This window comes from Chironomus tepperi, unplaced genomic scaffold (genome assembly GCF_022539635.2).
Source record: "Chironomus tepperi strain 1889 unplaced genomic scaffold, CSIRO-AGI_Ctep_v1 contig_128, whole genome shotgun sequence".
NCBI classification, from domain to species: domain Eukaryota; kingdom Metazoa; phylum Arthropoda; class Insecta; order Diptera; family Chironomidae; genus Chironomus; species Chironomus tepperi.
The window spans coordinates 1,821,085-1,835,102 of NW_027226250.1; positions in this window are offsets into that span (position 1 = coordinate 1,821,085).

A 14,018-nucleotide genomic window follows, 5' to 3' on the forward strand; every position below is an offset into this window, starting at 1 on the left:
CTGGCGTTTTTTGGTCTTCGCAAAAATTACTGAACATATTGAGTTACTGGTTAGTTCAAATTTTCATTACAATACTGCTAAAAGTCTATTTATAGCCGCCAAATTTAATATTTATAATTAGGGCTAGAATGATAAAATGTCATCAGTGGCCTGGTATGTAGTATGGTCGAGCGTTGTTCCCACGTGCTTAAGATCCAGGGCTCAATTTCAGGTCAAGTCTAATTTTCATAGCATTATTTCCGTTTCGCTGTTTTAGTGACGAAAGTCGGTTCGTGCATTGGATGCAAATTTGACGTCTATGGTATATAATGTGTTTCCATTGCTAGGTATATCCACTAATACCTGGAAAATTTTAGTGTCGGAATCTTGCACATACGAACTGTAACTGGATACATTGCAGGTTATATCAGATCTTAAAAAGTAACTCGTGCCCTTGCCATTTGCAGTTCTAGTCTCATTATGGTTCTAGTTTCATTATAAACTGTAGGACTAAAGGGTGTGGTACAATAGATTGCTGTATGTCCTGTTCATAAGACTGAGTTCTTCAAACTAACAAAGCCCACCAATGTGAGCCTTCCTTTCTAAAGAATGAACATTTAAACTAACACTATTAAAAATGCGCCATAATCACTGTAAGACCTTGACTTTCAAACTCCTATGATTCTTTTTTTGCTCATTCCATCCAACATGACAATCACAAAGGAGGAAGAAAAAAAAATCATGAGATGAGAATTGAAGAGTATGAGGGTGGAATCAGCATAGAAATGTTGTGAAATGGAAATTTATTGTCACAAGACGACACCCACGGATGATTTTTATCTCATTCACTCATTCCATACAATCAGCCTCACACCTTAGACGACGACAACATCGAGAAATTGGAAGAAAGAGAACGAGAAGAATGAAAAAATTATGTACAATATTCTTTTTTTGCTGCTCGACATTCCCTCATCTAATCGCATGGGTGCCCTTCAATTTTTCTTACCATTTTTTTTTTGTGTCGCTTACTTTACCGTATAGTCAACTAATTTAAACGCTACTCTTACTTACATTGCATAATAAAAAAAAGTTTTTAGGGAAATTCTTCTTTTTTGCCTTTACGCTTCTTTATTTATTTATTTATTTTTTTCCGTGCACACTTTGTCGAGTCGACGATTTTTTTCTTCATCTCTTCTTTATAATTCTATTCGTTTTTGCTTGTTTGTTATTAGCAGAGAAGTGAACTGCTTTTTTTACAAACATTCCATTTTTAGAAATTTACATATTTAGATGTATATAGAGGCACGTCTGTACAGGCAGAATATAAGCAGATTTTTTGCGTTTCTTGAGAATATTGCTGTCCTTTCAACTTCTTCCCACTTTTTTCCAACCCGCAATTTCTTACAGCTATGCTTTTAATATTTACTGGTTAGTGTCGATATGTTGAGGTTAGGAGGACTTACGAGCACGTTTTTCATACATAATTTATCTTGTGAAGCTATGATAAAATATTAGAATATTTTGGCTTAAGGGCAGATGTGTAATTTAACTATGAGATAATGGTTAAGTGCTCAAAAGCAATGCTTTTAACAAACTTTTCATGGCAGCCAGATTAAGGACACATTGCATCCAGGTGACAATTTTTATGGCAGATAACATGATTGAGATAGTATCACACTTGGAATTGGCAAGTATCCAGCGATAGAGCCAGCTTCAGGAGCCGACTGAGGGAGGCAATAGATCCCACTTGATCTGTACGGCCAGCGAAGTAAGCGAGAATTTTGGATTATCATTTAATTTATTCTATAAAGCACTTACACTGGCAAAGGTTCTATCAATCGCCAGCGTTATTCTTATTGAAAACAGGAAGTACCCGCACGAAGGTCACTTGACTTTGATCAGTCACTAAGTTAGATTGGCAGTTTCTCCAACTCTCGTGACAGAAACTTGAATAATTTGTGCTGATCGGTTAAGAAATTAAGTAGCCATAACAAGCTTAAAGCGAATTAAGTCCCTGATTAAGACACTTTCCATGTCCACAAGTAAAATTCTTATAAAATTAATTATAATTATGCATCAAGAAAATCCAATAAAGAACCCATATATCGCTGACAATTGACAGTATCAAGTAAATGGAGGAATAACGAGACATGTAATGAAAATAAAAGAGAAAGAAAAAGAGACAGTATGGTAAAGAATGTGGAACTAATATGCTAATTACGTAACATTCTATAAACTAAACTAAGTAGAGCAAGCCATTTCCCCATGTAAGCTATTTTTATTATTATGTACATAAATACATAACTATCTCCTCTATTTTAATAGAAATAGAAATGAAAAAAAGAAGGCAAGAATAAGAAGAAGTAGAAAGATAGTTTCTTTTTCTACCCGCATCAAATAAAATAAAAAAAAACTTTTTTTTTGTGCCTTTTCAGAAATAAAATTCTACTCACACATACAAGTGAACAATTTCTTTATATAGAGCCCTAAAGGCTATATAAAATCACCTATTAAGAGGCAGATGTATACATAAAGAAATTCTTTTGTACATAAAATTAACGGAATATGCAGACAGAACAGAAGAAAAAAATTACAAAAGTCCTCGTGTTATTGATCGAGGGACTTAAGCGCATTTTTGTCCCAGCGATCAGTAATTGATTAATAAGTCACTTCCAGACCTCAAAAACAAGATCCAGTAGGATTCTGGTCACTTCCTAGCCCACGAAACGAGATCCAGTAGGTTTCAGTTTACTTCCCGACCCACAAAACGAGATCCGGTAGGATCCAGGTCACTTTGAGATATAAAAACCTAGATCCAGTAAGATCCAGGTCACTTCCAGACCTAAAACACAAGACCAGTAAGATCCAGGTCACTTCCAAACCTAAAAAACCAAGATCCAGTAAGATCCAAGTCACTTTCAGATCTTAAAAACAAGATCAATATAAAACTTCCACAAATTTAAAAACTTCATCATTTAACGGATTTTCATAATTCAAACCTTATAACGGTCAAAAAAAATTCAAACATTGTTCAGTAAACAATGTAAAAACATCAACAAACATTGAAGAACACTGTAAAACAATGAAAAAACGTGTTGTTGTTTTTGTTGTTGTTGTATATGAAAATGAAAAATTGTTAATTATAGTATTTATGCTATGATTTGAAACTTCTAAATGACCGATAACCCAATAACTCGATAGAACTAAGCTATTAAAACAAACTAGAGCTCTCTACGATGTCTAGTTTTCGAGATCTCGCGTTCCAGCCGAACGAACAGACAAAGTGTCTTATTAAGCTACCTTTTTGAAAAAAATTTCAAAAATGCGCTAAAAAAAATATGAGAAATCTACCTGCACTCAATATAATTTTTATGACGCATGTACTTCTCACTCAATATATATATGTAGCCTGTCTTATGTATAAATGCACTTATATCCATATGCAGAACGATAATAACATTTTTTTTTTGCTTCTTCCTTCTTTTTTTATGGCAAACATCTCTGCAATTTTGCCCCTTGAAGCCTTATAAAGTTTTGCTTCATAAATGGAATTTGCAATGAGCTCTATTTAAATTTGTGGATGTAGAACGAAAAGGAAGAACATATAAAATGAAAATAAAAAAGCAGAAAAAGACACAAAATATGAAGAAAAAAAAATTAATGAAAAAACATATGCAATCTCTGGTGCTATATATGTGCATGAATATGTAGATTAGATTTGAGCAGATTTGCTTTCATAGGGATAGTTGCTGTATGAGATTTTGCTGATATCGCTTATGTTAGGTTCTTAGGATAATGAATTTCAAATTCAAAGGTATATTATTCTGAGCATACTTGAAGCATACTCACAATTGAACATGCTAAATTATAATGATAGCTTATACTCATGACCTTGCTCAATTAGGCGAGTGTACTCATTATCTTTTTAGGTATGTGACGGTTGTTATGGGACTCAGGTAAAAATAACTTAAATCTAAGCTTGAATTGTTTGAAAAATGAAGAAAGATGTTGTTTTGGATTAATCCACTTGAATTTATTGCAATTAAAGTGCAATTCAGTGATGAAAAAGATTGCAATTTAAATACTTTAACACAGAATTTTCAGCACAAACAGTCAACGAAAATGCTCAATTAAATGACCATGAGTATATTTAATCAATATAATTAAGCATGCTCAATTTTGTGAGTGTACTCATAAGTTCACATGAGCTTGCTTCTTATCTGTCAGTCAGTAAAACAAGATGGCAATTTTCAGCAAAATTAGACATGAGGACCCAAATGACCTTCATCGAGAATTCAAACTTTAAGTCCATTATGAAGTTCTTAAAAAACATGTCAAACTTTAACGACCTACATGGTCTAATCTAATACATTATATCTTTAATGAATAACTCCATATTTATTACTAATCTGTAAAACAATACACAGGTACATCAATTGAACCCCAATATTTCCAATTTTCAATTCGAACAAATTTTTTTCAATACTACCTATTGAATTCTATCCAATTAAATTTGCTCAAAGAATCACCTAATTGTCCTTAATTAATTCGATCAGACTAGACTTGTTTAAAGCAGAATAAAGTATTTTATTTCAAATAATTTGAGCTTGAGAGTTTGTTGAGAAGATGCAATTTGGTGATGGGATTTGGTCAAGAATATCTTAGTACTTTTAATTCATCTAATAGCATTAGTAAATATAGTTTATTGAAGCTAAATCAATACTTGAAGCCTTACTACGCATATCCTAATTTTCTTTTTTGTGTGTAGAGCATGCAGCCCTCATCATCATCATCAAGGTTCTCTTCAACCAAATTTAACAAACGCAAAACCCTCAAAATTATGTTCATTTCTTACTAAGTACCTCATCCACAACTAAACATCTCATCAACACAAAATGAACAGTTCCATATCTATTCTCAATCTAGATTTTCATGCCAAAAACTTTTCTTTTAGTTGCCTTTTGAAAAAACCCACAAAAACCGCCTCATCAAAACCACAATAAAGCATCATTTCTGTCTATATAAGCTATACGTAGATAGCACAGAATTTTACTGTACTGTGGCTAAACTTCATTATATTTTATTGTATATACATCACATTATATACATGATATATCTCAATAGCAACAAAATAAATAATTCTTTATTCACATGTGATTATGTACAGTATAAAATACGCTATATTGTTTGAGATTATGTACAAACGAGAAATATGTATAGTTTATGCATATATAACCAGACGAATGAGATGAAATAAATCTTTTATGTTACTTTTTTTTATGAACGTATGTATATAAATACATTTGCCAGAGGGCAAAAGAATGAGAAACAAAACCAAATTACTATTAGAATAATACACAACAATATATGAAGTTTGAGGGGGCATTAATGAGAATGACGGAGGCGCAGTGTCAGTGAATCACATGACGAGCTTGAATTTGAGGGCATTTTGAGGTCGAGTTGCATTAAGACAATGGTAGGCAACATGTGTTCGGCGGCAATCTAGCCAAATTTTTTTGTACCATGCTGTATGGGATTATAGTCCAGATTAGCTAACACTGCTTCCTTAAGAGTACCTAACGTATCCACATCAAAAATAGCAAATAATAGAGTTCCATTTGACATAATAACCTAAAATGATCCACAAATCAACCTAATTCTCCAAAAACCACGCTAAAATAAACAGCACAACAAGCCTCATTGCTGAAACTGTTTCTCAATTGCTTTGCTACCTTCGTCATTAAATAAAAAAATCTTCTCATTTTTGCATTTTGAGTTTCATTTTCGCCTTCGCTTTTAAAAAATCTTCTCGAGTTCATTCTTCTTCACTTCCACTGCCGCCGACGACGACTGAGAGACATAAAGCATATCTGCACAGAAAATAAACATTTCATAATATTTTTTTATGATGCAGAAGCGAATCAAAAGGAAAATTTGCAATTTTTATTGTAGATGAAGACTTTTTTTTTGATGAATTTTTATTATGCTGTTTAAAGCTATGGCTGTTCAGTTCTTACTGTGTGGAATATTGTGTTTAATGTTCATTGGTTCCCGAACAGCACAACTTATTCGCTAGGGCACTGTAATGGCTCAGCATTAATGTGAAGATGTGAAGTTGTCCTGATGTGTCATGGAGGGTGATTTCAACCCATATTTGTGGTTGCATGCAATACCGACCCTAGCGATTCAGCTTTAAAATTCAAGTCAAATATTGCTCAACATCCTCCAGATCCTTATCGATTAGAACCATACTTTAAATTCTTACTAAAAAAATGAGTTCATGAAATAAATATGTGAGTAAATATCCACATTGAATGACAATGTAATGACCCAAAAAACATGCCAAAGAAGCTTGAAACACAAAATAAGGAAAGAGAAAAATATAAAATTGCTTTGTTGACGAGAGATTGGTGCTGAATGTGTGTAGTTTCTGCATTGAACGAAACAAGAAGTATTTTTTCAAAATAAAAAAAAAAAAATATGTTTATAAAATGGGAAAATGTGAGCAAGTCTACTTTATAGACATAACTGTGTTTTTTAAAACAGAACAGGAATAAAAAATTCTTTTCTCGACTCCATAAAACTCGTTTTTTTTTGTTGTTTTCTTCTCTTTGTGTATTTTCTCTTCCATTTCTCTTTTCTTCCTTCTTGATTGCAAAAACGAAGCTCAAAACAGCAAAAAAAAAATAAATAAAAAATTGATTGAAAGATTTTTTGCACGAACACTGCCAATGTTGTTGTTGATTTTGTTTTATATAGCATATTTTTCGAGTTATGATCCAAATGAGCCAATTTTGTCTGTTTTTCTAGTTTGATAGTCAATTAAAGCATGTTTAAAATGTGACAGAATAACTAACAAGTCTTTAATGTCGTGAGAATATTGAGACTCCTTATCATATTAACAACATTCTATATAATAGATTTAGAGATCGTTAACTGATGAGAAGTAACATGGCGTAGGACGGTACTGAAGGATTGCTAGTTAGATGTCAAAACTGAAAATTTGTACAAGCTTTGTGATTCAATAGAGACAGATTAAGCAACCTAGGCTCCAAGTCAGAGCATGGTTCCAAAAAGTAAGTAATTAAGTATCTGATGAGAATTGAACCATCGGGTACTTACAAAAGAGTGATACATATATCCGCTGTAGAATTAATATTAAAAGTATAATTCTGTGTAATGGATCTCATGAGAGACTCGAACCAACGTCATACGATTTCCATTCGCAGGCCCTAACCACTGAGCTATCAGGGGTTACCCGTCTTTATGGCAAGGTGTAAGTTATGAATAAATCATCCATTTTTCGTATCTCTTACTACTGCACTCGTTTAAAGACCATTACAATAATATAGTTCCAACATGTTGCCTGACCACTCAGCCACAGAAACCTTACTCTCGCATCAGCAGATTCGCCTATATTTAACTCAATTCACCAGATTCTACTCTATTCTAAACTCCCTTATGTCAGAACAGGAATCAAAAACATCAAGATATGAAATCCTGAGTCATATCACTTCAGTGATGTTCCTACTTCCTTTTAATGTTATGATGAATTTTTTATTCTCAATTTTTCATCCTCACTGTTCATCGAAATTGAAAAATATAGTCTGAAATAATATGTGGAAAAAAAGTTCTTCTTCCTCCTCTTATCCATTTAAAATTCAGCTATAACATATTTTTTTCACGAAAAAAATAGAAAAGGAAATTAAATGGTAGGAAGAAATAGGAAGTCGAAAGAAGACTGTAATTTGTAGATATTCATGAATTTTGTATGCTGAGAAAATTATAGTTGACTTGCGAAAAATAATTTAATATGCTTGGCAAAAAGCTTTTGGTGCTATATCAGTAGAAAATATTTTTCTTTCTGATGACGAAGTTCTATTAGTCAGCTGAAATTTGTTTTTAGGGCTGGGTGAATTGCAAGCATTACTTTATGAGTTTGCAAAATGAAAATTCTAGAAAAATTGTTTTTACAATGAAATTTGAAGGCAAGGAAAATGTCTGAAAGTATTGGACATGTTGGTGTCTTTAATTATTTAATTGAATTTGAGTTGACATATCCTAGCATGTGTACGAGAAAATTATTGCGAATTACTTACTACTAAAAGTTGTGGTTTTTTTGAGTTTGTCATCGACAGATATCAATACATCATGAATAATTGAGATTGCAGTTAAGCTTCATTTTAACGTATTTTTGAGATTCAAATTTTAACGGTTTTCTATAATTTAAATTAGCTTTGAACTTAGTTTCTTGTTTTTGTGCGTGTGAAAAAGTTGAGAAAATTGTTTAGTTTATTTAATTGTGAATTTAAGCCTATTTATTTAGTGACAACTAGCTTAAATGTATAGTTTATAACCAGGAATTCATAACGAGCAGAACAATCAATGAGAAAATTATTATTTTAGTGTAATTAAAAAGTTTGAAGTTGAAATTAAGTTTATTTACAAAAAATTTTGGCGCAAAAGTGAAAATCGGTCTCTGCATTGTGAGGTTTGTTCATGTTTTTATATATTTCTACTCATACTTTCTGCTCTTACTCAGTGATGGGCAACCTGAGTGCCGCGCAAGAACGAGTGCGCACCTCCACGACGCCTTGTCGTTATATTTTTGATTTATTAAAAATTTTATGCTATTCGAGAAGCGTTACAGCACTTAGATCAGTGGTGGACAACTTGTGTGCCTCGGCACATTACTTCACCGTAAAATTTCTTTGTAAATATCATGAACCATATGTCCTGTGCAGTTTTAGTCTTAGCTTACCACCAATATATGTTGTGGCACATAAATGTTGCTTACCACAGCTCTTCCTCATGAAGACAACATCATGACTTCATCTAAATATTATTTATAGTAAGTACTCGTGACTTTTATTTCTCATAAGGTCACAACAAAAAGTACTTTTGTAGCTTGAAATACTCACGTGCTTCCTAATACGATGGAACTTTAATATTGAGAACATGATTATTATAATTTCGATAATAGTATTACGAAAGACGTTAAATGGCTAAGTTCCATTATACAGTATTAAAGAGGAAAATTGAGTTGGGGTACAGACTGCTTGGGAATTTTTTAGTTTCAATAGAATTGCTTATGAACGAATATTTTGCTGGCTAATGTCTAATGATATTATTTTTAAGATATCCACTGTTTAATGTTAATCCATGAACAACAAGCAATGAGCACATATTCTAAATATCAAGGGGCCAAAAACTACATCTCAAACTTAAAATTTGTAATTGGATTCTTTGAAGGCATCCTCCTAAATGTATCTCAAATGACAAGTCAGGTATCAAATATTTCTGGGAAAAAATGGGTTAAACCCAAAGCGTTCAATATACATCACATAATTCACTCAGGTAAATTAAATGATGTTTTAGGAAGCAAATATCCTTCCGTCTCCAAAATACATTAGTGATATGATGTCTCCTTAATATCACAAATTCGTTATTAGTTCAATAGTCTGACGTTAGGTCAGCGAGATTTTGTCATGATGCCGGATTTGGTTTAAATGTCGTCAAGTCGGCCTAGTGCCGGATTTTTGATCGATTGCTCAAACTTATTACTTTTACGCTGTATGCGCTTCATTCTCAGAGACACAATCAGGTAAACTTAACTAAATTGATTAAAATACGCCCTAATAGACAAAGAGAACGCTTTTAGGTACCGTAGTTGTATCGCTACCATAAAACATGCTCTTTGGCTATTTCGCACAATTCTAAAACAGATTTTTTTTTTTTTTTTTTTAAAATAAACTTTTTATTCATTAAATTTTTAACTTAATTATGTACAAAGTTTGGATACATTTTATTTGTATTTAAATTTTTAAAGGATTCTGACTTATCGCCTTCATCACTTAGTTTTTGATTTTATTTTGAAATTGTTTTGCTTTAATTTATGTTGTGGTTTATTCGGTGTTTCGCGACGCAAGACGAGTGTTGAAGTTCGCTTGCAACTTTCCGACGTAGTCCTCAATAGAGGGTATTTTTGCTTCAGTATGTAGATCTGATATCCTTTCATATCTTGTTTTGTTGAGAACAATTCTCAAGAATTTGTTTTGTAGTACTTGTAGTTTTTGTAGATGTGTTTTTGCCATCCGTTCAAATGCTGGACAGCCGTATGTGAAGATGGGTCTCACGGCTAGCTTGTAGATGAGAAGTTTGTTTCGAACGTCGAGATGTGAGTTCCTGCTGATGAGGGGATAAAGTAGTCTTAGTGCAGTGTGAGCTCTGTTGGTCACATATTCTACATGCTGCTTTAATGTCACTCTCTTGTCGATTATCATTCCCAGATATTTAGCTTCGGTTTCCCATTTGATGTTTTCGTTGAGGAATTTGATGTTGTCTCTAGGAAGTTGCCTGGAGTACCTATTTGTGATGAATAAGGCTTGAGTCTTCTGTTTGTTGAGATTTATTTTCCATTTGTTCATGTATTGTTGTACTTTTCTTCCAGTGTGTTGTAGATGTGTTACAATATCGGCTGAGTTTTCTGCAGAATGATACAATGCAGTATCATCTGCGAAGAGTGCGATATTGTTGGTTGTTTCTCTTACAATATCATATGTGTAGATGTTGTAGAGAGTTGGTGAAAGCACTGCTCCTTGTGGTACTCCGAATTTGATTTCATTGGTTTCTGAGAACTGACCTTTAATAAAAACTGAGAAAGTTCTTTCACTTAGGAAAGATCTTACAGTTTTTATAAGTGGTAGTGGAAACCCTAATTTGATCATTTTAAACAAGAGTCCGTTATGCCAGACTCTGTCAAATGCTTTCTCCACATCTAGGAAGATCATTCCTGTTGATTTCTTCCTGCTTATGCTTTCCTTTGCTGTTTTGATTACTTTGATGAGTTGGTGAGATGTTGATCGTCCTGTGCGAAAGCCACACTGTTGAGTCGGAATGATGTTGTTATCCTCCAGATGCTCGTTTATTCTATTCAGCAATACTCTCTCCAATATTTTGCTTAGGGAACTAAGCAAGCTTATTGGCCTATAGCTGCTCACTTCGTTTGCTGGTTTGCCAGGTTTTGGGATCGGGATTACTTTAGCTTTTTTCCAAACTTTCGGAAAATAGTTAAGTTTGAGACACGTGTTGATGATGAACTTCAAATATTCGAAGCCTTTTGGTGGAAGATTTTTGAGGAGTATGTTGTTGACATCGTCTAATCCTGGTGCTTTAGGATTTTTCAGATTTCTTACAATGTATGAGATTTCCTCTACATTTGTAAGTTCTGTGCAGTCACTATTTCCTCCTTCCAATGTTTCCTTCACTGCGTTGTCTACTTCCTGGGTATGTGCTGGGTTGTTGTCCTCAAGTGGATTTTCGTGAGCTTTACGAAAATAGTCACTGAGAACGCTGGCTTTTTCCTTATTAGTGATGAATGTTCTATCTGCATCAATCAGCGGTGGCATCGATTTTGAACCTTTCTTGCAATGCTTTGCAATCCTCCAGACTGTTTGGTTTGATGGTTGGATTTCTGAAAGCCGCTTATTCCAGTTTGTATTTTTGAGTTCCTTAATTTTGTCTTTGATGACTTTCTGTAGGATGTTTAATTCAGTTTTGATTTGATTATCTCTGCTACGTTGCCATCTTCGTCGAAGACTTCTTTTCGTCCTGATTAAGTCTTTGATTTCTGGTGTGAGCTTTGTCGATTCAAAGTTGATCTTTCTCTTCTTCACAGTTTTGTTTCTTGAATCCATGATGAGTTCTGAGAATACTTTGATATGATGTTCTATCTCCTCTACGGTGTTGCACGGGTTTTCCAGAGTGCTGTCTTCGATGCGACGAGTTATATAAGATTTAAATTTTTTCCAGTTGGCATTTCTGTAGTCATATCTGTAAACTGTGTTGTCTGTTCTGTCAACTTTGGATGTCCTGATTTGAAAATACACAGCGCAATGGTCACTCATTGCCTCTGTGCATTTTAGTTCTGTAGTGTTCAGACTGGAATTTGAGAGCATTAGGTCGATTGTTGATACAGATTTCGTCGGATCTTCTGGATAATACGTTGGTGAATCGGGGTAGTAGATCATGAACTCCCCGGACATATCCTGTAGTATTGTCCCGGCTTTGTTTGCTACGTTGCAATTCCACTCTCGATGTTTTGCATTGAAGTCTCCGCAGATGTAGTAGTTTCCTCTGATGTTTGTTATTTTGTTGATGTCATCTCTTAGATGATCGTCTATTTCCTTCCTTTGCTTCCTCCTGGAAGATAGACGGAGAGGATGTGGCAGCTTATTGATTCGTTGATGAAGACTTTTATTCCGATGCATTCTATTAGCTTTGTGTTGTAACTTGGTTGAAGCTGATGTTTTAGATTTCTTTTGACAATGATTGCAACACCACCTTTTGGTCTATCAATGCGATCAAATCGATGAATTACGTAGTCAGGATGCGAGTCTACTTTGGAGTTTGGTTTTAGGAATGTTTCCGATATGCACGCAACATCAACGTTTTGCATGCTGAGGTAGTCGAGAAATGCTAACATCTTATCTGCAAGGCTGTTAGCATTCCAGTAAATTACGTTGATTCTTTGGTGACTACAATCCATGTTGACTCATGTAGATTTTGGCAACTTTTTGGCCGATGGCTTGTTGTACCTGTTCCTCTTTTAGGTACTCTGGCTTTTTGGTGATGATTTCGATGAATGAGTTGATGAAGAACATGCATTCATCGATTGTGCCTTGGGCTGGTGAAATTTGTTCCTTTGTATTACCACTGGATGAAGGTTCAGGATCGACCTTGTTTGTTTCCAAGGTTAGTGAATTGAAGTCTAGGTCCATAATTTCTACAACCTGCGTTGAGTTCTGTTGATGATTGTTATTGGTCTTTGGCTTTGACCTGTTGTTATTTCCATTCCTTCCTCTTCTCCTGTTTCTTCGTGTTTTGTTTTGATTTCCCTGATTTGAGGGTTTCTGTTGTGGATGATTATTTTGCGATTTTATGGTGACTGGTGCGGAGGTTTCAGAAGCTGGTTTTCTAGATGTTGTTGGTACCGGTTCTGGGATACTCTAGCTGGTCTTTGTGATGTAAATTGATCAGATCCGCCTGATCGTTCACCTGCTTTTGATGTTGGTGGAGCATTCCTTTGTTGTCCAGCAGGATTTCGTGAATTCCTTTGTTGTCCAGCAGGATTTCGTGAATTCCTTTGTTGTTCACCTGATGGTCTGTTTTGATTTCGGTTGTTGTCGTTCATTGATTTAGCTTTCCACTTCTCGATTATTTGTTTCCTGATGTTGCATTCTTGTGAGATTGCTGTATGTTTCTCGCCGCAGAAGTGACACTTTAGTTTTTCGATTGGGACCTTGTTGGTTTCAATCGAAATGTAAGGACAGGTTTTTGAATCATGCTGTTCAGAGCATCTGAAACAGATTAGTGGTTTGTTACAACCACGTTGTCCATGACCAAACTGCAAACATTTCGAACAGAAAGAAGGTCCGTTACGCTTGTTGTTGTATTTAGCCCATTTTACTTTGAAGCCGTAGACACAGTTAACCTTTCGAAGGTTTTCCAAAATGTTACCTTCCTGTACTTTATTAAAATACAGAAGGTAGTTCTGGTCGTCGTCGTTTTCGTGTCTCCTTTGTTTCATTGTCATTTTGACAATTTTAACTGGTGATATGTTTTCCGTTTTCAACTCCTTTTCCAAGTCTACGATCTCCATCATTGGAAGTCCGTAGAGCACGAATTTCATCTGTGGTTCCTGGTTTGCATAGGTGTGAAAGTGGTGTTGTTTTTCTCTGAGGAGTTTGATGAATCTGTCGTAGTCGTCCCAACTCTCCGTTGATACAACTTTTGTTTTGAGTTTATCCTTTTTGACGTTGATCATAAAACTCCTGGGTTGGTTGTTGATCTGGTTCATCAACCTTCTGATCTCCTGTCCTCCACCACTAGTTATATGGATCGGTGGTGGTTTTGGTTTCTGCTGTGATGTTACGTTGTTGTCTTTCGATGATGATGATATTTCACTTTGTTTTGGTTGTTCTGGTGCTTTGCTGTTATCTCCGCTGAAGTTGAACAATCTGTCATCGTACAGATTCGTC